We start from the raw sequence: 25,729 nt of genomic DNA on the forward strand, positions 1-25,729 counted from the left end.
GGAGCACAGTGCCACGTACCGCGTCCGGCAGGCTTGGTTGCAGCGGTGCAGTTAGACGGGTCCCCAGGGACAGCCGGGGTGACATCTGAGTTTTAGCTGTAGGTGTGCTCTCGATCTCGCTCAGGGCCACGCCACTGGTTGCCACCAGAGTTGGAAGTGCAGGGGTGATGCCGTCCGCTATCGGACAGTAGTGGCTGCCATCTTGAAGTTTCAGCAGCGTAGGTTCTTAGAGCTGATTACTCACCCGCTGGGCTGATTTAGATGCCGTGGTCCACTGCAGGATGTAGCGAAGGTGTTCCGATCCCGCAGTGGCTGTTTTAAAAGCGTTAATGCGGCATTTGAGAAGGATAATGCTGTTTATGGGCTCCGAGCTGCAAGAGCCGCACATAAGTGCGGCCATCTTGCTTGTGCAGCCATCTCGATTTTCTAGATACCCTCACCCCACAGGATAATACAACTTTTTGTGCTAGATACGTGGGAGTATTGTAGTGAAGGGCTTTGTGCGTCAGTATTGCAATCTTTAGCGGGATTCATGCTTCAAAGGGTAGCCAGTTGAGAGATTTAAGGACTGGGGATATGTTCTCATTTCGTTTGGAGCCTGTAATCAGTCTTGCTGCAGAGTTCAGCGATGCCCTAAGTAGAGCCAACAGAAAAACAACCACTGGGTCTGGGCTCCCAACAGCACAGCTTGCCACAAGCTAGTAATGAACAAAAAGGAGTGCACGTGCTGCTACTCTGAGGGATTTGGCTGAGTCTATGGTAATCGAAGTGCAGTTGAGAGCCGAGAGGTGAGGCAACCAGAGATCGATCTTGGGGGTGTGGTTCAGCCAGGAGATGACCAAGAATTCCATTTTGGAAGCGTTGAGCAGGAGATGGTTCTCCGTTAACTACATTAGGGTTGACATGAGGAAAAGATTTAGTGCGATGATGTTATCCGGGGATGAAATTTTCAAATAGAGTTGTGTGTCATCAGCATACATGTGGAAGAGAATGTTCATAGAGTAAAGTAAGTTAGTGAGAGGTTCCAAGAAAAGGTTGAAGAGGATAGGAGAAAGGGTGGCTCCTTGGGGGACCTTCATAAGTACTTGAGAGGGCTGAGAGAGAGAGTGGTTTGTCTTGAATCTAAGAGATCTGTGGAGAAGGAAGGATGAGAACCAGTGGAGCACCCGATCCAAGAAGCCCATTCTGTTTTGTAGAATTAATAGGAGAATGGCATTATTGACCATATCGAATGTAGAGGAATGGTCAAGGAGGATCAAGAGGCAGGATTGGTTTTTGTCAAGCATTTTCATGATGTCATCAAAAATGTGTATAAGGGCTGATTCAGTGCTGTGACCCCTCCGGAAACCAGATTGATGATGGTCTAAGAATTGGTAATTCTCAATATGAGCACAGAGCTGGGATTGGACACATTTTTCAAGAAGTTTCGCTAGGGTGGAGATAGGACGGAAGTAATTGAGATTCGATTTGCCAGCGTTGAGATTTTTTAGAATAGGTGAGACCTGGGCTGCTTTTAGGCAGTCGGGGATCAAGCCTTGAGATAAGGAGGCATTTAAAATCCTGGTTCAGGTGGGGATGAGAGCGCTCTTGATCTCTTTGAAGATGGCCGGAGGCAGCGGGTCTCCGAAGTGGTTAGATGGGTTGACAGTCAGCAGAATTTTTTTAATGTCTTTTTCACTAAAAGAGGAGAAGGAGTGTCATGAAGGAGTTAAAAAACCTTTTTAATGTACGCATGTCTTAATAATTCCACAGCATACTTGGTATTAAAACCAGCAAAGTTCAAAGTTCAAAGAGACTTTATTTCGGTTTGTTTCAACCATAAAAGTACACAGGTCATAAAATTAAGCATGGGCGGAAAATCCGTTCCGCTCGCGGATTTTGCGGATTTTCGGTAAATTCGCAATCCGCAAACGCTCGCGAATTTACCGAAAATTCACAAATTCGCACGCAGGGGATTTTTTTTTCTTGGTGATACAATTTTGCGGCGTGCGGCGTTCACTTACCGTCATTCAGCATTTGCTGAGTTGTTTTTCTCGATATTTTGCGAGTGCTGCGCCATTTTGGATCTTGCTGCGGGATCCCGCGGGACTTTGGCGACGCATCGGGAGAGTTCGCAATAGCGAACATGTAGGCAGCAACAATCTCGCACTCGCGAAATTACAAAATTTGCAATTCTGCACAAGAAATCCACTAGCAAACAGCATAGTCCTTCTGAAAATGATGATTTTTATCAGAATAACTCCTCAGGTTGACATTTGCCTGCACTTTTTTGGATTTGAGGCCTTTTGACTTTCTTTGGATCACTTTTGGATTAGAAATCAACTTTCACAAGTAAGTTTGTTTGGGGCATTACAGTTGCTGTTCTGCAGAAAAACGAGTTTTGCAAAACTGAAAGCACTCAGCAGGTGCAAAAGTTCACTCATCATTAGTAACCATTCCCTGTAGTACTTCCTCAGGGGCCCCTCCAGAGTTCAGTTGCCTATGAATGTTTGGGGCATTACAGTTGCTGTTCTGCAGAAAAACGAGTTTTGCAAAACTGAAAGCACTCAGCAGGTGCAAAGTTCAAACTCATCATTAGTAACCATTCCCTGTAGTGCTTCCTGACTGGGGCCCCTCCAGAGTTCAGTTGCTAGTTCCAACAATTGTATGACCCTGCTCTGACCCTCACAGCAGGCTCATAGAATAGCTACAAGTAGGCCACAAAGGTCCTGGAAAAAAAAATTGCACTGCAACAGAAAGCAAATTACAGATAAGGAAGCAGGTGCCAGACTGGAATTTTAAAACAGTGACACATTAATAAATCAACCCCAAATTAATTCATGTCAGTTGAAGCAGGGCAGGTGTGCTTGCTTTTCCCCCCCATAATCTACAGTGATGATGAACCAGAGGGTGGTATTGATGTACCAGAGGGTGGCATGGGTGAAACAGAGGGTGGCAGTGGTGAAACAGATGGTGCTGGGAACCTGTGATGATGAACCAGACGTAGAATCAACATAGTCGTGACCGTTGCGAGCCGACAAGTAAGTTTGCAATTGCGAACTGGTACAAAACACTCGCGAACTGGCAGAAACCCTTGCGAACACAAAAAAAACTGCAAATTCGCGAGAATTCGCGGATTTTGCGGATTGCGAGTTCGCAAATACGCAAATTCGTGAACGCCAGATTTGCAAAATGTGCCCATGCTTACATAAAATTCAATTGTTAAAAAGACATAGTCACATTGTTAAAGTGCAAGTGCGATGATATAATACCCTTTGTACATTCATTCATTAATGGTCTGGTACATTAATACAGTAACATTCATTGATCCAGGCAATTTCGCAGTTTAAGAGACAATTTAAAAAAATTCAGTCACTTGAAGTATACTGTTAGTATGCAACAATTGTAAATATAACAGAGCTGGTCGGATCTGTTTAAAATTAAGTGTCTTTAAAAGCACAGTCAAATAGCGTTTACGCGGGTATTCATAAAAACCACATAAAAACATAAAATGCAGCATATCCTGTGGAAACTTTCCGTCGCAGCCACAAGGTGCTGGAGTTTTGCTAAAAGAATCTTTCTTTGGTCTAATAAGCAGGTGATGAAACTGATGTAACCTGAACCTTGTTAGCAAAAACTTCTCATGAGTGCTCAGTGTACCAAGTAGGTAGGGTTCCATTGATAGACAAGTTTTACCCATAACAAATTTTCTTACACTTGTTTTCTGTAACTCTACCCCTTCCCTCTGGGTCTTCCTGTCTGTAGGAAGGGGGAGGCTCTAGTTGGCGCAGTGTAACACTAGCGACAAGCAGGGACTCTCTCTTCCTCGTCAGGGCTGAGGGTTACCTTCCAGACAACCTCTGCTTACCCTCTGGGTAGTGTGGCTTAAGCAGTCGTAGGCTAATCTTTGGGGCACATAGGGTTAAACACTTGCAATATCACACCATCACAACCAACCCACCACACAATGAGACCAAACTGTATTCTGTAAAAATATATCTTTATATAAATTTTTAAGCAGGCTTGGGAATACAGTTAACGAACTTTCAAATAGCGGTTCCAAGTTACTTAGTTCAAGTTGCCACAGTTCTTTCTAGCAATAAGCGTTTCTCTTAGGGCCTTCCGGCCGGTTCAACAAAGTTCTTGTGGGGCGGGCGGTTTCCAGGGGAGCTGTCCCACGTTGCGTTGCCTTCCCGGGGTCGCTGTTCGTTGCGGCTCTCAGCCGAGCAGGTCACGGGTCATCCGGGGCAGCGGTGCTCTGTGGCGGCAGGGTCCTTTCCTCGTCGTTCGCTCTGATCCTGGAGGCGGTGGCTGTGTGGTGACGGCAAGTGGCAGTACGGTCCCCAAGTGCAGGACGTACCCAGCCAAGTGCCGGTGCAGCTGTGCGCTCACAGCTGGGCTGTCGGGCAGGATACCGACCCAGAGGACTCTCACAGGGCGACTGTCCGTCTTTGCAAGTGGATTGGCTGCTCGTGGCGCAGTCAACTCGAGAGCTCGGACCGGACGGGTCCTCCTTCGCTTTGCTCTCGGGCTCCCGGTGCAGTTGCGGTCACGGTGTTCGGGCCAGCGGTGGCTGGACCTCACTTTGCTTTCGCTGTTGCTTTGGGCCCCCGGTCACGGTGGTCAGGTGAATGTCGTTGCCTTGGAGGAGATTCCTCCGTCGGTACTGCAGCGATAAGCAGCACACACAGTCGCTTTCTTCAGGGTGTAGCGCCCACTGGTCCTGGGGCGCTGGTCAGGGGGCAAGTTCACAGCAAGCCACCAGACACAGGCAAGAGACAGCACCCTTCCTTGTCCTTCACGGTCCTTCTCGTCGGGCAGAGTTCCTTCTGTCGCCCAAACCGGATCTAACTTTCAAGGAGCAGGGCTCCCTCTTTTATACGGTATTTCTTTTGTTCTCGCAGGCCAGGGGGGCCTTTGCATAGCCACTTTCAGTCCTTGAGTACTCCGACGGGTGTAATCCGGCTTCGGCTTTCAGTGTGAGGGGCAGGCGCATCAGACGCCCCACAGGAGGTGGAGCCAGCATTGTGCGGACAGGGGTGGCCAGAGTACCTTGTTGATGGGGGCTTCGCCCTTCCTGGGCCAGGTGTCGGCTGAATCATCAGTCGCTCCCCAGGAGGGTGGAGCCAGCATTGTGGTGGCAGAGCACAGCAAGATCCAGAGTCAAGAGCCACTCCTACCTCCCACTAAGGTGTAATCTGCGCATTCACCACCTGTCATCCCCCCAGCCCTGTCACTCACACATCCCAGACAGTCAGATACACATACCAGCAGAGGCGGGCTGAAATGGTTAGGCAAGCAAATGCTAACTTTCTAAAAGTAGCATTTGCAAACACAGGATACTAAAATAAACTTGACTACAAGAAGTATTTTATCATCCTGAGTTCAGGCATACTAAACACGACTCGCTACCATGCTCCTTGAGCCTGCTGGGATTATAGAGTGTAATAATTCCAGCAGCTCAGTCTGGCCTAACGGAAGCAGGTAGCCTTCAATAGTGAAATACGATTTTGGTTGTAAGTCACTACTAGGACATGCCACACACATCAGGGCCTGTCCTACCTTACACCTTACACCTACAACGCACCCTGCCCGCAGGCCTACCATAGGGGTGACTAATATGTAGTCAAGGGAAGGTTCGGGGGCTGGCAAGTGGGTGCACTTGCCCAGCTAGCGTGACAGTACGAGACCGCATGCGGGTTCTGCGGTCGCAGTCCCCAGACACATCTTTACGGCTGCTTCGGTGGTTGGCGCAACCAGCGCTGCAGGCCCACCAGCAGTATTGGCATCTACAAGCCCCGGCACTCCTAGTGCACTTTACTAGGGACTAACAGTAAATCCAATGAACCAATCATGGATACCAATCGCATGTACAATTTACAGTAGGGAGCACTTGCACTGCGGCACGGGTCGGCCGTGGCGCAGTGCCCTGAGTATCGGAAAACCAGCAAAACATCGGAGGCACATCAGCAAAAAGTGGAAGGGAAACTCACGCCAAGGTGCCAGGTCTAACATGTGTCCCCTCCAGCTGAAATGTGGGGGAAACACCCTTCCCCAGGGAGTTCCACATCACTAAGGCGGAAAAATCTGGACAGACCGTCAGCGTTGGCGTGATCGGTGCCAGGGCGGTGTTCCACCGTAAAGTCCATACTCTGTAGAGAAATGGACCACCTCAACAGTTTCGGGTTCTCACCCCTCATTTGCATCAACCATCTGAGGGGCCTGTGGTCCGTCTGAACTCGGAAGTGAGACCCAAACAAGTAGGGTCTTAGCTTCTTCAGCGCCCAGACCACAGCAAATGCTTCACGCTCTATTGCACTCCACCTACTTTCCCGTGGAAGTAACCTCCTACTTATGAAGGCTACGGGTTGGTCAAAGCCCTCATCAGTCATCTGTGAAAGAACAGCCCCTACACCATGCTCTGAAGCGTCTGTTTGCACTATGAATTCCTTGGAGAAATCAGGAGCCAGGAGCACGGGCGCCGTGCACATGGCAGTCTTCAGGGTGTCAAAAGCCTTGTGACAGGTGTCAGTCCAACTCACATTCCTGGGCTGCTTCTTCGAAGTCAGCTCTGTCAAGGGGGTCACAATCGTGCCATAACCCTTGACAAACCTCCTGTAATACCCAGTGAGCCCCAGGAAGGCTCTCACCGCAGTCTGGGTCTTTGGGGGTTCCCAAGCCAGGATTGTCTCAATTTTGGGTTGCAAGGGTGCTACCTTGCCACTACCCACTTGGTGTCCCAAGTACACCACTGAACCCTGCCCAATCTGGCACTTGCTTGCCTTGATTGTGAGGCCTGCTCTGCGCAGGGCCATCAACACTTCCCAGAGGTGTCGCAGGTGTTCGGGCCAGGTGCCACTGAACACCGCGATGTCATCCAGGTAGGCGGCACTGAACTCGTCCAGCCCAGCCAACACCTGGTTGACCAATCTCTGAAAGGTGGCAGGGGCATTCTTCATCCCAAATGGCATAACCCGGAACTGGAAATGCCCATCTGGTGTTGAGAATGCCGACCTCTCCTTTGCCCCATCGGTCAAGGCGATCTGCCAGTACCCAGACGTCAAATCAAACGTACTGAGGAACCGAGCAGCCCCTAGCCGATCAATGAGCTCATCAGCTCTGGGGATGGGGTGCGCGTCAGTCTTCGTGACTGAATTGAGTCCTCTGTAGTCCACACAGAACCGTAGTTTGGGTGTGGCTCCCGGCGCAGCAGCCTTTGGGACCAAGACCACGGGGCTGGACCAAGGACTGCTGGAAGACTCAACCACCCCAAGGGCAAGCATCTTGGAGACCTCCTCCTTGATGCAGGCCCGGACCCTGTAAGTCACCCTGTAAGCCTTATGCTTCACAGGTAAGCTGTCTCCAGTGTCCACATCATGGACGCACCAATCTGTGACACTCGGAACCAGGGAGAACAGATCTGGAAACTGCCCCAGCAACTGGCGGCAGTCTTCCTGTTGTTCGGGGGTCAGGGTGGGTGAGAGGTTAACTCCATCCACTGACCCGTCCTTCTCACAGGCCACTAAGAGGTCAGGAAGAGGCTCCGACTCCTCCTCCATTCCGTCATCAGTTGCCAACAACATGCCCACTTCGGACCTTCGTAAGTGGGGCTTGAGGCGGTTGACATGTAGGACCCTCAAAGGGTTCCTGGGCGTCTTCATGTCCACCAAGTATGTCACTGGGCTCTTGCGTTTCACAACCTCAAATGGGCCTGTCCACTTATCCTGAAGGGCACAGGGCTCCACTGTGGCCAGGACATACACCTCTTGTCCAGGCTGAAGCTCGACCAGAGTGGCATTCTGGTCGTACCAGCGCTTCATCTCCTCCTGGCTCACTTCCAGATTTGCCTCGGCAAGTTGTCTGAAGCGTCTGGTTTGGTTTCTGAAGGCCAGCATGTAGCTATATACATTCTGGGGAGGTTTCCTGGGAGATTGCTCCCAGCCTTCCTTTACCAAACTCAGCGGTCCTCTCACGGGGTGACCGTACAGTAGCTCAAAGGGGCTGAACCCTAGGGACTTCTGTGGTACCTCGCGATATGCAAAGAGCAGGCATGGTAAGAGGACGTCCCACTTACGCCTCATTGGACCTTCTAGGCCCATTATCATGCCTTTCAGGGTTCGGTTGAATCTCTCAACCAACCCGTTACCTTGGGGATGGTAAGGCGTGGTGAACTTATACGTTACGCCACACTCTTGCCAAAGGGACTTCATATACTTGGATATGAAGTTGGTCCCCCGGGCGCTCACCACCTCTAGAGGGAATCCTACTCGTGAGAAAATTCCCATCAGTGCACGTCCCACCACGGGGGCCGTCACTGTCCTCAGAGGGATGGCTTCAGGGTACCGAGTGGCATGATCCACCAAGACCAGGATGAACCTGTTGCCCATGGCTGTCTTGGGGTCCAGAGGCCCAACGATGTCAATACCCACTCGCTGGAATGGCGTACCGACCACAGGGAAAGGTTGGAGGGGAGCCTTGTTCTTCCCCCCGGTCTTCCCACTTGCCTGGCAAGTCGGACAAGTTCTACAATGAGCGTCTGAGCTCTTGTGCATTTGGGGCCAGTAAAAGTGGGTGACAAGCCTGTCATAGGTCTTGTCCATCCCCAAATGTCCTGCTAAAGGCACATCGTGAGCCAGACCCAGTAGGAAGGCTCTGAACTTCTGGGGTACCACCAGCACACGGGCTGACCCAGGTTCAGCAGCCTTAGGCTCTGAATACAGGAGGTCGTTCTCCCAGTACACATAATGTGTTTTGGCCTGAACACCATTGGCCTGGTCTGCAGCCTGCTGCCGCATACCCACGAGAGAAGGGCATTCTTTCTGCTCCTTGCAGAATTCCTCCCTGGAGGGTCCTCCTTCTTGCTGCCAATGGGTCAGCTCAGGCAGGTCCCCCAGTTCGGCGATCTGTTCCCCTGTAGGCTCCAGGGCATCCCCCTCAAGGTCTGCTTCCTCCTGGACCGTGGGAACTTCAGGGACCAGTTTCCCGCGCCCCCTGCACCTTCTCCCTAAGGCCGGTTCCTGGGCCTCTCCTTCAGGCCCCAGGACCTCTTGATCACCCCTACTGGCTGCCATCGACCGGGTAGTCACGCACGCCCAGTCAGGTAGACCCACCATCCGCAGGTGAGTCGTTTTCTCCACCTTTTCCCAAGGGGAGTGCTCCAAGTCATTCCCTAGCAAACAGTCAACAGGCATGGTTTTTCTTACACAGACCTGTAGAGTACCAGAGACCCCCCCCCACTCGAAGGGAACTTGAGCCATCGGTCACTGACTCTCTGAATTATCAGCGTTGATAACCCTACAGTAGGCATGGGGTACAACCTGCTCTTGAGACACCAGGTGCTGCCTCACTGCAGTCACACTGGCTCCTGTGTCTCTAAGAGCCTCAGCTTCCTTGCCATTGATGATCACCACCTGCCCATATTTCTTAGTGTTAGAGGGCAGGTAGTTCGTAGGGATCATCTCACTGTCTCCTAGCAAGACCAGGGTCATGTGAACGGGATCTCCACCCCCCGGGACCATCACTTCTTCTCCTAAGTGAACACTAGTCACTTGACGGGGCGGAGCACCAGTGGGTGCGGGTTTTCCAAACAGGCGACACTTGGGGTCACTGGATATGTGCCCAGGCTCGCCACATTTGTAACAATTGAAGGGCCCCTTTGGAACAGGTTTACCTGTCGGGGCCCCATTCTGCTTCGGGGGTGGGGGAGGCTGAGAACCTTGCTGCTGGTTCCCCTGGGAACTACTTTGGGGGCCTTTTTGGAACCCTTTCTGTTTTCCCCCCTTTTCCCCCCCACTCTTCTGCTGGGGACCCTGCCCACTCTTGGCGGAGTCTCCCACGGGACCCTTGTGGACCCTGGTGCTGAGCCAGCGGTCCGCCTCCTCAGCAAGCTTCCTCGGGTTGGACAGCTTGCTATCGATCAGGTGTTGGCGTAACTCAGGAAAACAGTGATCAGACAAGTGCTCCCATGCAATCAAATCAAAGAGACCTTGAAAATCATTCACTTTGCTACCCTTCACCCAACCATCCAGTGCTCTGCAAAAGTAAGTCACATACTCCACATACGTATTCCCAGGCCGCTTAGTACATCCCCTAAACTTCTGTCTATACATTTGAGGGGTAAGCCCGTACCTGTTCATTAAAGCTTCTTTCATGTGGGAATAGGATCTCTGATTTTCTACGGGCAAATCTAGCAAGGTATCTCGCCCTTCGCTAAGGAACCTTCCCCACAACCCCGCTCCCCAATCCTTGTCAGGGACCCGGTGGGAGGACATGGCTACCTCGTATGCCCTAAACCACTGTCCTATGTCATCCCCCTTAAAGAACTCCTTAACTACGTCCTTCGGGATGTGCACTCTTGACTCTACCTGCACTGGCGATGTGCTGCCACCAGAGGGAGGATGATCCAAGCCTCTTTCTTTCAGGCTCCTCTCCCTCATTTTCACTTCGTAATCCATTTGGTGCTTTCGCTCTTCCAGCGCCATTCTTTTGGTTTCAAGCTCCAGTTGGATTTTTAACTCTGCCAGCTTCCTTTCGTGATTCCTCGTTTCCTTCCTGTCCGCCAGCTCCTCTGGCGACAGGCCTTTACCAGAGCTGTGTACGCTGTCCTGCCTTTCGAGATCCACCAGATCCACAAGTGCATTCTGCTCCTCAGTTGCATCTTGTTCCGCGAGGGCATCTTGATCCTCCGGGGCCTTTCTGGACTCTATCCAGGCTTTCAGGGCTTTGTAGAGCTGTGGCTTGTTCTTGCAACCGGTGTGTGGAACCTTGAGTTTCTTGCAAAAGAACTTCAGTATTTATCCAGTTTCGTGGCGTCCCACTCCACCTCCAACATCTCAGAGGTCGTGGATTCCGCTCCATCCAGGCTCTTCGTGCCCGGCATGGTTCTCACACTCGGAATTTTCTTTTCGGCAAAATTCAAAAGCAAAGTCTGTGGCTAAGTAACTGGACTGTAATCACTGTGCAATGGTCAGAAGCTCAGGTATAAATATTGCAAATGTAGATTCGAAAAATCCTCACCGCTGCGTCCAATGTAGGAAGGGGGAGGCTCTAGTGTAACACTAGCGACAAGCAGGGACTCTCTCTTCCTCGTCAGGGCTGAGGGTTACCTTCCAGACAACCTCTGCTTACCCTCTGGGTAGTGTGGCTTAAGCAGTCGTAGGCTAATCTTTGGGGCACATAGGGTTAAACACTTGCAATATCACACCATCACAACCAACCCACCACACAATGAGACCAAACTGTATTCTGTAAAAATATATCTTTATATAAATTTTTAAGCAGGCTTGGGAATACAGTTAACGAACTTTCAAATAGCGGTTCCAAGTTACTTAGTTCAAGTTGCCACAGTTCTTTCTAGCAATAAGCGTTTCTCTTAGGGCCTTCCGGCCGGTTCAACAAAGTTCTTGTGGGGCGGGCGGTTTCCAGGGGAGCTGTCCCACGTCGCGTTGCCTTCCCGGGGTCGCTGTTCGTTGCGGCTCTCAGCCGAGCAGGTCACGGGTCATCCGGGGCAGCGGTGCTCTGTGGCGGCAGGGTCCTTTCCTCGTCGTTCGCTCCGATCCTGGAGGCGGCGGCTGTGTGGTGGCGGCAAGTGGCAGTATGGTCCCCAAGTGCAGGACGTACCCAGCCAAGTGCCGGTGCAGCTGTGCGCTCACAGCTGGGCTGTCGGGCAGGATACCGACCCAGAGGACTCTCACAGGGCAACTGTCCGTCTTTGCAAGTGGATTGGCTGCTCGTGGCGCAGTCAACTCGAAAGCTCGGACCGGACGGGTCCTCCTTCGCTTTGCTCTCGGGCTCCGGGTGCAGTTGCGGTCACGGTGTTCGGGCCAGCGGCGGCTGGACCTCACTTTGCTTTCGCTGTTGCTTTGGGCCCCCGGTCACGGTGGTCAGGTGGATGTCGTTGCCTTGGAGGAGATTCCTCCGTCGGTACTGCAGCGATAAGCAGCACACACAGTCGCTTTCTTCAGGGTGTAGCGCCCACTGGTCCTGGGGCGCTGGTCAGGGGGCAAGTTCACAGCAAGCCCTTGGAGATCTCTCAGCAGAGTTTGGCACAAAGTTTTGTAAAGCAAAAGTCTTCTCGTAGTCTTTCCTTTCTCCTCTCCTTCGGCAGCAAGGCACCAGACACAGGCAAGAGACAGCACCCTTCCTTGTCCTTCACGGTCCTTCTCGTCGGGCAGAGTTCCTTCTGTCGCCCAAACCGGATCTAACTTTCAAGGAGCAGGGCTCCCTCTTTTATACGGTATTTCTTTTGTTCTCGCAGGCCAGGGGGGCCTTTGCATAGCCACTTTCAGTCCTTGAGTACTCCGACGGGTGTAATCCGGCTTCGGCTTTCAGTGTGAGGGGCAGGCGCATCAGACGCCCCACAGGAGGTGGAGCCAGCATTGTGAAGACAGGGGTGGCTAGAGTACCTTGTTGATGGGGGCTTCGCCCTTCCTGGGCCAGGTGTCGGCTGAATCATCAGTCGCTCCCCAGGAGGGTGGAGCCAGCATTGTGGTGGCAGAGCACAGCAAGATCCAGAGTCAAGAGCCACTCCTACCTCCCACTAAGGTGTAATCTGCGCATTCACCACCTGTCATCCCCCCAGCCCTGTCACTCACACATCCCAGACAGTCAGATACACATACCAGCAGAGGCGGGCTGAAATGGTTAGGCAAGCAAATGCTAACTTTCTAAAAGTAGCATTTGCAAACACAGGATACTAAAATAAACTTGACTACAAGAAGTATTTTATCATCCTGAGTTCAGGCATACTAAACACGACTCGCTACCATGCTCCTTGAGCCTGCTGGGATTATAGAGTGTAATAATTCCAGCAGCTCAGTCTGGCCTAACGGAAGCAGGTAGCCTTCAATAGTGAAATACGATTTTGGTTGTAAGTCACTACTAGGACATGCCACACACATCAGGGCCTGTCCTACCTTACACCTACAACGCACCCTGCCCGCAGGCCTACCATAGGGGTGACTAATATGTAGTCAAGGGAAGGTTCGGGGGCTGGCAAGTGGGTGCACTTGCCCAGCTAGCGTGACAGTACGAGACCGCACGCGGGTTCTGCGGTCGCAGTCCCCAGACACATCTTTACGGCTGCTTCGGTGGTTGGCGCAACCAGCGCTGCAGGCCCACCAGCAGTATTGGCATCTACAAGCCCCGGCACTCCTAGTGCACTTTACTAGGGACTAACAGTAAATCCAATGAACCAATCATGGATACCAATCGCATGTACAATTTACAGTAGGGAGCACTTGCACTGCGGCACGGGTCGGCCGTGGCGCAGTGCCCTGAGTATCGGAAAACCAGCAAAACATCGGAGGCACATCAGCAAAAAGTGGAAGGGAAACTCACGCCAAGGTGCCAGGTCTAACATTGTCCAAGAGGAAAGATCGATTAATTAGCTCAACATCCCCCTTGACAATACTGTTTGGGTGGTCAAATAGCTCTGGGCGACCCAGCCCAGAGAAGCATGTTTTCAGATATTTTAGCCAGGGAGTACCCATTGCATTGTCTTGAGACAGAAAATCATTTACAATCAAATGTGTCAGCGGAATATCTTGATTCAGCCGCAGTTTTAACCAGCAGGTCAGCGGGCGTAGGGAGAAGATATCGCTCAAATATTCCGCCCCCAACTCCTCATGAACTGCAAAGTTAGACGTGCCGGCCGAGACACACAAGAGGCGCTTCATGAAAGTATTTTCGGCAATCTGAAGTTGTTCGCCGGGCACATGCCCCCATGATTCACTGCCGTAGACTGCAGTTGCCACTGATTTTGCATCATAAAGTTTCATCATGGCATGGGTCGTTTTTTTCCCCAGTTTTGAAGCAAAATAAAAAATGGAGGCATTGACCCTGGTCACATCACTTCTCCTTTAGCAAGTTGGGGTCCCCAAGATATTTTGGAGTCAAAAAGGACACCCAGATATGAAAATGTATTTGACAATGGGATCACTGCATTGTCTAGTTTAAATGTATAGTTCCTTTTTGGATGGTTACCCACTTGCATGATGAATGATTTAGAGTTATTGACCAGTAGGTCTCTGTCTGTCATAAACAGTTTAAAAGCGTTGAGCAAGGCTTGGAGACCTAACTCGGTTCTGAAGATTAAAACCGCATCATCTGCGTATAAAAGTACAGGAATACTCCGCCTGCCGACTCTGGGACAATCGGCCTTCACATCCTGCAGAACGCTATCTAATTCATTTATATAAAAAATGAAAAAGAAAGGGGGCCAAGATACAGCCTTGGAGAACTCCCTTATCTATAATAAAATTATCAGTTGTGCACAGATCTTGGGAGTACCTTACATTGGCACTAGTGCTACTATGTAGATCCACCAAAAAGTTAACAATCCCGCTGTCCACACCCTTCTCCCTCATGGACTGCCAGAGCTTCCCTCTGTTCACACAGTCAAAAGCAGAGGATAAATCCATGAAGGCGAGATGGACAGTACCTTTTTGGGCAACGGTGTATTTATTAAGGATTAGGAAGAGAATAATACACTGCGTTATAGTTGATCTACCACTACAGAAGCCGTACTGGGAGATGGACATGATGTTATTGTCAAGAACCCAGTCGGACAGTCTCTGTAGTATAATTCTCCCCACTATTTTGACCATGGAATTAATTAGAGAGATGGGCCTATAGCAGAGTGGGCTATCCCTATCCCCCTTCTTAAACACGATGGTAGAAACCCCCCAAGACGGTGGACAGCCAAATATGGTGGCCGCGATAATAACCGCCTCAAGAATCGGTGCCCAGAAGTTCGGATCAGATTTATATAAATCAGGGGGAATCCCGTCAGATCTGGGAGCTTTCCCAGATGTAAGCCCCTCTATCCCAACAATAACCTCGCCTCTGTCAAATCTTATGGATCCACCCTCATTAGCGGGGAGGGGATTCATATTGTTGTCCAACGTGCAGCTATATAGTTGCTTAAAATGAGCTACCCACTCCTCCTTTGTTATGACACATTCAAGCCCATCTCCCGGATCCTTGGCCAGAAAAGGTTTCTTAATTACTGCCCAGAATCTGGAGCTATTTCTTAACGTATGGGGGTCCAGAATCACATTCCAGGCTTCATTTCTTAGGAAATCTTTGCGGGTGGCAAGGGTGGAAATCTTTGCGGCACCCTTGGACTGTTTCTTTAATTCTGGGTCTAGCTGCCAAGGCAATTCTTAAATTGCGTGCAGCTTTTGAACAGTCCTGATTGAACCACCTAGGTCCCCCTCTCACGCTCTTCTTAGCAGGTGCTGTCAGCAGATTGGAAACTTTATCTGACAGGCTTTGAAAAGCGGCTAGAACCTGAGTTGGATTAGAGCCCTCAGCAATGCAGTTATTAATATCATCACTACAGCTATCTTTGATGTTTTTATATATGAGATCTGGGGTGCACATGGACCATTTAAGGCGGCATCTCCCATCCGTTGCGTGTATCGTACCCATACTAGGATTGCAGCTTTCTTTTGCCACCCAGGGTCCCCTAAGATGGACAGTAAGCGGATTGTGGTCGCTAAATTCGCTGTTTTCGATATCAAAGGAATCCACAAAAGCCTGCATGGGCAAGCTGAGCAGTACATAATCAATAAACGTTCCTTTCCCATGGCCCTTAAAAGTTGGAATTACAAAATGCTTTGTTGGATCATACAGAGCCATTGTCATGGTTAAATCATGGTCATTTAACAAGTCATTAAAATGTTCTCCCTCCAGTCTGTGTTCCAAGTGCAAAACCTCATACCGATCACAATGCATTTCAGACAGATTTTTCAACAAAGGGTCGCCACAGGGGTGAACATTAAAATCACCCATGATCATTAGATTGTGTGAACATTCCTTCATAGAAATACTGATAAAGTCATTTAGAATTTTAAGTTGACTAGAAGATGTGCATGAACTTAGAGAATTATAAAAATTAACCAGGCCAGCTTTACAGTTTTCTCCAACTAAGACTAAGGCTAAAATGCCAGAATTGCCTGTTACAACTCTACATATAGTACAAGATAGAGATAAACCTAACCATGCCCTCCTTTGGTCTGCCCCTACTGACTGCTTTTGCAGGCACATAAAAAGCCTTATACGCTTCAAGGAAAAGATCACACTCCACTAGCCAGGTTTCTTGTAGACAAATAATCTGGAATTGTTTAATGTACTCAATCCAGTTACCGTCTGACATCTTTGTGGACAAGCCCGCAATGTTCCAACAGATGACATTATTTTTATGTATTTTGGGTTGGTTTACCTCTATATGAACCGCCACAGGTATGCATGCATTACTCTGGCCCCGGACTCCTCGCGTCAATCACACGCCTCCAGGCCCGAGAACACTTCATATCCGTTCTGCAAAGGTACATTAAACCCATTCATGCCATTGCTCACCGCATAGCTGGTCTGAGCGTCCATAGGGAAACCTTTCATACCGTGGGTAACAGTATTATATATATATGGGGCAGCTAAAGCAGATGCCTGGGTTTTAGATCCTAATCTGAATATTCTGGGGTCTTGAGGAGCTTTTAACACTGGTGCATAAAAATAAACTAGTGGGCGCACACAGACACTATTAGCATTATATACTAACGAGGATGCTCTTAAGAGGACTGTTGCAACGTGTTGGGGGTGTTTGAAATTAATAACAACACAATCCCCACTCGTTGTTTTACGTGATGGGCCAATCCAGTCAACCCTTTCTGTCGAAATATACTGGTCATAATACTGAGTAGGGTAACCGCAGTTTTTGTTTAGCCAGGCCACTGTTTTATTTTTTAATGATTCTTGGGACTCCCCGTAGGGTAGGGTTGGATGCTCTACAAAAGGTGGCACAATCGTCAGGACTGCCACGTAAGGTACACAGTCAGGAGGAAGAGTAATGTGCCTATTTTTCCTTTGGGGATTAGAAGCAGGCCTGCAGCCAGGTGCTACAGGGGGCTGTTTATTCTGTTGGGTTGCTGGTACTACAGGGGGCTGTTTATTGTGTTGGATAGCTGGTGGAGATTTGGAAACAGTATTAACGCCAGCAGAGCCTGGGTGACAAGGTTGCCGCACATTCACAGCTCTGCCTCCCTTACCCTTTCCGGTATTATTGGAGTTGGTAGCTTGAGCAGAGGCAGACGCCAGATGTATCAACAACAGTCCACCCAGACGATCCACTTCAGAGGCTACTGTGTCGAATCTGATTAGTAGAGGATTAACTAGTTCTATGATTTTCTCCTCCATCTTGCTCACTATGGAACTAATCAGTTGTTCAAAATGCTTGGTGGTTAAGATAGCACTTCCTTCATTATTGCCCTCTGAATTACCTGCACCTCTGGACGGGCCATTAACAGTCGACTTGGCGGTTGCTGCCCTTTTTTTACTACTAGATTTTCCCCCTTCTTTGACCTGTGTCTTTCTACACATTCTCACCGGTCTCAGTGTTGGTGATGGCGAGACCTGGGTATTTCTTCAATGGAGGTATAAAGTGAATCTGCATGTGTTTCCACATGTGTTTCCGCATGGACCTGTGCCACAGCAACAAGCATGCCTTCATTATTTGGATTCGGGTTACCTTCTATTGCTATCTCTGTCCCTGGAATAGGCAGGTTATCTGGTGGTGGAAGAGAATTACTGAGGCCTAAAGAAGCCCTGCGTTCATTATTAATTTGGTTCACCTTTTTAACCAGAAAGTTATCCATAGTGACCAGACCAGAAGTTGACCTGTCTAGTTTTGTTCCGGAAATAACACAGGGTATAAAATCAACAAAGTTAACAATGTTATCAATATAAAATGATTGTGCAGATTACCAGCAACTGCAGTGTATAGTGCTGGTAGTCAATAAAAAATTGTATGACTTAATAAAAGTACAATGTCTCATGTGACTATGATGAGCTTTAAGACAGAGCAGAGGTCCGTGGCCCGTCCCGGCCTCTTCTGGCCACTGAGGGCCAAAGAGGGCCCGCCCTTTGCCCTGGCTTAGCTCGGGTGCTCCCATGCGCGACTCGCGGGGCGAGAGGCGTTCCTCTCTTTTCTGGCGCCTCCGGGCGCAAAGGTGGCGTCAGGGACGCGACTTGGCCGCCGGGGCACCTGGGAGGTGTAGTTTTTGGCCCCCCGGTGGCTGCAGGCGATGTTGCAGCATAAGAGGGACAGCCGTTCCCCTCACGGCGTTTCCCTGGCGCTGGTGGAGCAAGAAGCAGCAGCCATTGCCCTCCCGGCAGGTAGGTGGAAAATGTAGGCGTCCCACAGAGCGCTCGGCGCTCCCCTCTTTTCAGGCACCTTCGGGCGCAAAGGTGGCGTCAGGGACGCGACTTGGCCGCCGGGGCACCTGGGAGGTGTAGTTTTTGGCCCCCCGGTGGCTGCAGGCGATGTTGCAGCATAAGAGGGACAGCCGTTCCCCTCACGGCGTTTCCCTGGCGCTGGTGGAGCAAGAAGCAGCAGCCATTGCCCTCACGGCAGGTAGGTGGAAAAGTTAGGCGTCCCACAGAGTGCTCGGCGCTCCCCTCTTTTCAGGCACCTCCGGGCGCAAAGGTGGCGTCAGGGACGCGACTTGGCCGCTGGGGCACCTGGGAGGTGTAGTTTTTGGCCCCCCGGTGGCTGCAGGCGATGTTGCGGTTTAAGAGGGACAGCCGTTCCCCTCACGGCATTTCCCTGGCGCTGGTGGAGCTAGAAGCAGCAGCCATTGCCCTCAAGGTAGGTAGGTGGAAAATGTAGGTGTCCCACAGAGCGCTCGGCGCTCCCCTCTTTTCAGGCACCTCCGGGCGCAAAGGTGGCGTCAGGGACGCGACTTGGCCGCCGGGGCACTTGGGAGGTGTAGTTTTTGGCCCCCCGGTGGCTGCAGGCAATGTTGCGGCGTAAGAGGGACAGCTGTTCCCCTCACGGTGTTTCCCTGGCGCTGGTGGAGCAAGAAGCAGCAGCCGTTGCCCTCACGGCAGGTAGGTGGAAAATGTAGGATCTCTTTGAAGATGGCCGGAGGCAGCGGGTCCCCGAAGTGGTTAGACGGGTTGACAGCCAGGAGAATTTTTTTAATGTCTTTTTCACTAAAAGAGGAGAAGGAGTGTCATGAAGGAGTTAAAAAACCTTTTTAATGTACGCATGTCTTAATAATTCCACAGCATACTTGGTATTAAAACCAGCATAAGTTTGTTTTAAAAAAAACCACCCCTTTCCCGTGCACCAGCACTCCGTGATATGTGTAAAGGGAAAGAACTGATGAGTAATCTTTTGAATGTTTGTATAACTATTTGAATGTATGTATAACTATTGTAGTACTTAGAACATAAGCATTTCGTTTTCATGTGTTAAACAGTGAGGAATGGAAACTGGTTGAATTCTTTGAAAGAAGAACTTGTCCCTTTTTTGGTGCTGTGCTCAATTCAGAGATGCAATGAAAAGCGTTCTTTGTGCACAGCTCTGAAGCAGTTTTATGCTGAATGAAAGGAAACCCAAAGCGCATCGTTCACTGCTTACAGAACGAGAAGGTGCGTCTTTACGCTTTGGGTGCAGCTGGGTGTGGCTGGCTATAAAAGCTGCACACAATGTTCTAGAAGGCGCTTTGCCTTCAGCTCCTTTCCCTCGGCAGCAGTGGTGTTCCGGATCTCTGCAACAGCTTACCTGCAATCTTACAAAAGCCAAGGACAGGGAAATCAAACACCAGCCTGAGATTCCCTTTTCTTCTTAGGAACAGAGTTCAGCTTACGAGGGAAAAGATCAAAGAGGAGATAAGTACTTAATTCATCTGGCGCCCTTCGCAAGAAAGGCTTAATTAAAGAAAACAATTTTTGGAAATACTTCTTTTTGGCACATAGAAAGAATATTTCAGAGACTTGCAAAGAGGACTAAAAGACTTTTGAAGCCCTCTTTTAAAATATGTTTTATTAATATAAATGTTGTTTAGTATTCTAATAAGGCATATGAACAGAACAAGGTATTGTTCACATTGTTAGAAATGTTTATTTTTGCCCATGTGAATTTTCTTTAAACGGTTTTCGGCAAATCTACAGAAGTGCTCAAGTAACACTTAAAACAAAACCAAGTTAACTACTTCAAAGACGGACATCCTTAAAAGACGGAAATCCATGAAAATCGCCTGAAAACTGCCTTCCTTCGCTATCAACACAATCAATAAAAGAAATATTGGACGTAGGCCAGACAACTTCTGTTCGCAGGTAGGAAAGGGCTAAGTTTCTATCAACAACCAATTTTAAGTACATTTAGATTTGTAGGTTGTTTTAATTAGGAATTTTTTTTAAAAGACTGATAGACCTCCACTTGTTGATTTACAGGTCGACAGCAAGATTCCTACCACGTCCATTATCCGGACCTCCTCCCTAATTTCTAATTTATACCTTATAGTGATAGTAATCTTAAGTTTTAAGGTAGCAATATGGGAAGTTGGTCCCTTGCGTCCCTGTGAAATCCTACTATGTCACCGCAAGCAAGTTAAAGGTAAGAGACAACATAGTAACCTGACAAGGAGCCCCATGAAGCATTGTTCCTACTGTCAACGATGGTCTGGATATGCTTTTCAGGGAAGTTGGAGGGTGGGGCAGCTAAAGAAGGGGGCAATAGGGCCTTCTTAGAGGTGAGGCCAATGGAGATGAATCGTGATTTCTCCGTGAATAAAGTGTAAAAGTCCTTGCAAGAGGGTGGGATGCCATTCAAATCAGAGAGGCTTGGAGCGGTAACAGATTGCTTTTTGACCAGTTGAAAGAGTTTCTTGGGGCGATTTGCCACTTGATCTAGTTGTGATCTGAAGTAGTCAACCTTAGCTTTCTTGATCTGTTTGTTGTGAAAACACTGTAACACTAGAAACTGTGGATAGCATCTTTTGAAAAATTGGTAATAGGAAGCTATCAACTCATATTGCTTCATTTAAGGAAGGTAAATCAATAAAATGTCTGAGTTTGCCAGAAAATTTGAAAGAAATCTGTGATAACCAATCTGAGCTTTCTAGGATCTGGACTGTGACAAGTCTTATCACCACCTTCTCCTGATAGGCCTAACATGGATTTTCTCCTCTTTTATATCAACATGTCTTTTAACCCTAGTTCTCCTACCTTTGAAGTTCAGGTTTATTCAGGAAGCTTATCATCCCCATTGTGTGGCCTGAACAGCTTCCAGGATGTAAATATTTCATTTGCTTTTTGCTTCCAGGCCATAGGTCCCCAAGCAAATATTTGCCCATGAGCATATGCAATGTGCATGAATCTACATGTTAAGGTCCACTGCATCATTGTTGAAAAAAGAATACAGTAACCCTTTATATGTTTTGCTGTGGGACCACCATCACTCAACATCAATCCACATAAGGCCTGTCTAAACATCCTTACCATATATGCAATTCACTATTTTTCCACTTTCCTGGCACAACCTTCTAAAATGGTACCTTCTTTGCTACGATTGCAAACTTTATCTATAGCTGGACAATTCCAATTATTCCCTATTTCACACAATCGCTCACATTTCATCTATCCATTCTCTCTCTCCCTCTCTGATTGCTTTTTTCTACATTTCCTTTCCCTCTCTTTCTCTCTCTCTCTCTTTTGAAGTCTCCCCATGCCTCCTGCAATTAACCTCTGAGCAACATAACAGAGGCACCAGGAGTGGTTCCTGACCTAACAACTGGAGAAATCCCCAGTGTAATAAAAGGCCTGTCCGGTCCGGCTTAATACAGCTACATATTGGTCTTTTGATTCTCCTTCTGTCTATCCCCCGTAATAACAAGTATGGGGCTTTTGCTTTTTGTAGTATGTAAATCAGTTCTATAATAGTACTACTCAAATATATAAGTTTGTGAATGCTATTCAGAAGCATACTTGTGGAGATTCCCTCATGCCCCTCCTATACTTTTTGCAGAGATCTTTACCAAGGTGGCAGAGATTTCTGAACATGTAAGTATACATTTGTGTTGTACATATGGGTGGTACAAGAAGTGGCTGGAAAATGGATAAGACTTCCCACCAAATAGGATGGCTTTAGGGAAATGTAAGTATGGGTTGAAGGAGGGACTTGCCCATATAAACATACACCCATAAAAGAGTAAGACCATTGCTATTCACAAACAACACTTCTGAAGCTGAAAATGTATCAACAGTGGTTCAAATGTGCTCCAGCTGAGCCTTGGAGCAAATCATCCACCGCAAATGTGCATTCATAGATACTGCAACACAATCCGTTACAAAATATTAGAGGCAGGGAAACAAAATAAACTGTGGGATCTAATGCTAAATAATTACATTATTTTGATATTCATATTATATATATTTGTACTGAATAATGATTGCTTAAATATTTCAAAATGTAATAATAAACTAAATTAAACAACAAATTGAATTCAAATCACCAGCTTTAGAAAAAAAGGAAGAGTTAACAAAATATTAGACTTTTTTGAAAGACTGACACACATATTCTTAAAAACACGTTTTAGTAATATTACTAAAGTTAAATGATCTCTCCTTTTCTAAAATAATAAACAACACAATAAAAGTGGTCAACTTTGAGCATGTGTTCCAAATAAAAACCGGCTGACACAATCACATAGCCAAACTAGTTTTCACTACTGTGCTACAGCGGTACCAGTCACAAAGTCGCAGTAAAACTTAAATAAATCTGAATCACCCAGGCATCTTTCTAGAGAGGAAAGGTCCAACAGACCCAGCTCTTGAGGTTCTTGTTCCTCTATGATCACATGAGAGTCATAGCCTGACTGTAGTATTGACTGTTCACAGAAAAGTCAAGGGCAGGGTCCAGACTCCTGTTTCTCCCGATCACCTGAGATGGTAACTCTCATTTCTCCAGATTCACACACAGCTCTGCCAAACTGATCTGAATGCTTCGCCACTTTGTACCTTAGCCTTGACATGCACCACCCCTCTAATAGTCAATTGCAAGGAAATGCTCACCCAGGAATTGGCACTATTCCTAGTTTGCATGCCGCCTAGTAGAAACAAAGAGAGACCAGTCTACACCACTGCCCATCACTCCATTAGCACAACAGCCTCAGCTCCACAAAAGGCACAATATGCAGAGACTGTTGCTTCACCATAAAAAAGGTTGCAACACGATGACTAAATGACTCAACAGACTTCACAGCACAAGGCACTGGCCAAGTATGTCCAGGGGCACCAGACAGAACATTGGTTCCATAAATGCGCTGTTGATAACTGCTCCTGCTAGTCACCACACCAGACAGGTCTTGAGGAAAATAAATTAGCAATATTGAATGAAAATGGTATTAAACTTCAGGATTTGTCCAGCAGAAGCAGGGCAGGACTCCAGGCAGGTAAGCCCCAAAAGGACTGAACCGCCCTCTCCTTGGTCTCTAAGCATCAGCATCAGCATTCTTGATACCACATCTCATTCACTCTTCGTTCTGCACATCATCAACCATGCTTAACCATGCTTAGTTTTAATTTGTCTTGTATTATTCCCCAATTTGGGCCTCACACAACCTTGTACCTACTTTGTGCTCTGTCCCCCCCTTTTTTACTTTCCTGCCTCTGGTCAACCTTGGCCTCACTCACACTCCCTTTCCAATAGAAGATCTAAAATACACTCCCCACCCCTTCTTCTCCCCAATTTATCCAGTTGACTTTCTGTTCATTTCCTCCCCCTCTATGGACAAATTACTCAATTTCGGGTTCTCTGATGAAGACTTTGTTTCCATGGTGGGTGAACTAGCCACAACAGAAAACCCAGTTAGCAAAAATTTACAAAATACTGAATATCAACAACTGCTAGCCCTTTCCCCTAATGTCTGGTTGTAATATCTCCTGGTCCCTAGATAACCACATCATGGACATTCTCCTTGATGCACAATGTTCATTGAAGTACCCGACTTACAGACCCCACGATAGAAATCCTCGACGGACAGTCTAAGCAGGTATTACACCATCCTTTTCTTTTCCGCTTTAGACTTACAGACCAACTCTATCTGTATTCACAGATGTTCCCCCCCTTCCGACCATCATCCTCAAATATCCCGCTAATATATGCTCGCATATCTGTTTTTGCCCTTAGACAACCCTGCCACAGAACCTGCAACCCTATCCTAAACGTAGATTTAACCACTCATAAAACAGACCCCACATTGGAAAACGTGACGGACCGCATGTGCAGGTATCCATCTCTTTATGCTTTTTCAGACGTGTTTTCGACCGTAGAGTAAAGTAACCAGAAATACAAACCCCGGTGTGTCATACCTTCATACAAGCCTCTTTCTCCTTCCCCAGAATTACACCTAAATCAATCGTTTCTGGAACACCATCACCTAAGTTTCCTGGGGCATCGAACTTTAAAGAATAAGGTACTTAGGCTTTTTAGAAACCTTCACACCATGATTTTTCTTTTTTGAACTTTACCTTAATCATTGGTTCACACTAGAATCTACTGTTTCTTTCTTTTTTCAACAGCCTGCAGCATACAACATTGGATCATTATCCCAGGCTATCCCTTACTTTCACCACCTACCCTCAGGGCAATTTCAAATCTCTTCCTAATTTTCCCCTTTTTTCTCTTATCAACCATTAGCAGTTAGCATCATTCTGCTTCAAGCCCCGGTACAATTTGGGTTTTCAGAACCTTCATCTCCCCATCATTTTATCCAACTGTCAAGATAGGATGTATACCTATAGAACTTTGTAAATAGTCAGCTAGGATGTGCACAAAGTTGAAACGATTAGTTTGATCAGTATTCTAAACATAGTCTCCATACAATGAATTGTTATGCAATGTACTGAAAACTGAAATGAACAAAACTGTACAGCATTCGGTATATGTAGACTGATTATCACATATACAGAGGAGATAAAAAATGTTTGCTTTTTAAACCATAAAGGAATCTTTCAAAAAAATAAAATAAAACATATTTTTGTACCATGCACATTGTTTAGATATAGTTATTACTGTCTGATGTCAGTTTATGTCCACTAATTAAATTTGTTCCTAAGTATCTGTTCCTTCAACCGCTATGCATTGTTAATACAGTGATAGCATGGCGATAATTGCCAGCGATAGCCGATGATAAATAAGTTCTCGCTAAGAGCGGCCAGAGATAATTATCGGGGCCGCTTGATAATATGCCCCTAAATTCTGTTGAAGGAGGCTACACACCTCATTTAGGTCTGCGCCTCGGTGTAAATCACTGTTTAGAAATGGTGAACAACACAAAAAAACCTAGAGTTACACTTAGGTGTAAATGTGAGTAAAAATGTATGTTTATATTTACCTGTGTGAATCAGGCCCTAAGTTCCTCGCTCCGGAAAATCATTGCAAAATTCAAGCCTGAATTACACTCAGTAAGTCCATTGGTCAGAAAGCGTCATTATTTTAGACCATAGCTTATACCCTTTTCCATAAATATAGACTAAAATATTACATACAATAAAAGGATTAGGAAGGGTGACATCCAATAAATAATGCATGCAATGAGGTAGGAGAAATAAATCATGGTTGGGGATCTCATAGTACCCCACCAATTACCTTACATATTCCCTGACAAACCTTTTAAAATCTCTTGCATATCGCAATTAAAAATCTCCAAACTGAACATGCAACGCCCAAAAACCTCATATTAACCAACAAGCAAGGGCTTGGTCACGCTTTGTAATTCCATATTTAATGATATTTAATGAAAAGTGGCTTAAAATGCGTTTTGCTCATCTACAAACCATAAACCATTCAGTAAAATGTGTCCCCTAATGCGTTTTGTCATCAACCCACAAGTACACAAACCCTGCTCATCTCTCATTACAGCTATTGCCTACCTAGCTGCATTCCATGGGTTTATACCAAACC

This window comes from Lissotriton vulgaris, chromosome 5 (genome assembly GCF_964263255.1).
Source record: "Lissotriton vulgaris chromosome 5, aLisVul1.2, whole genome shotgun sequence".
Lineage (NCBI taxonomy): Eukaryota > Metazoa > Chordata > Amphibia > Caudata > Salamandridae > Lissotriton > Lissotriton vulgaris.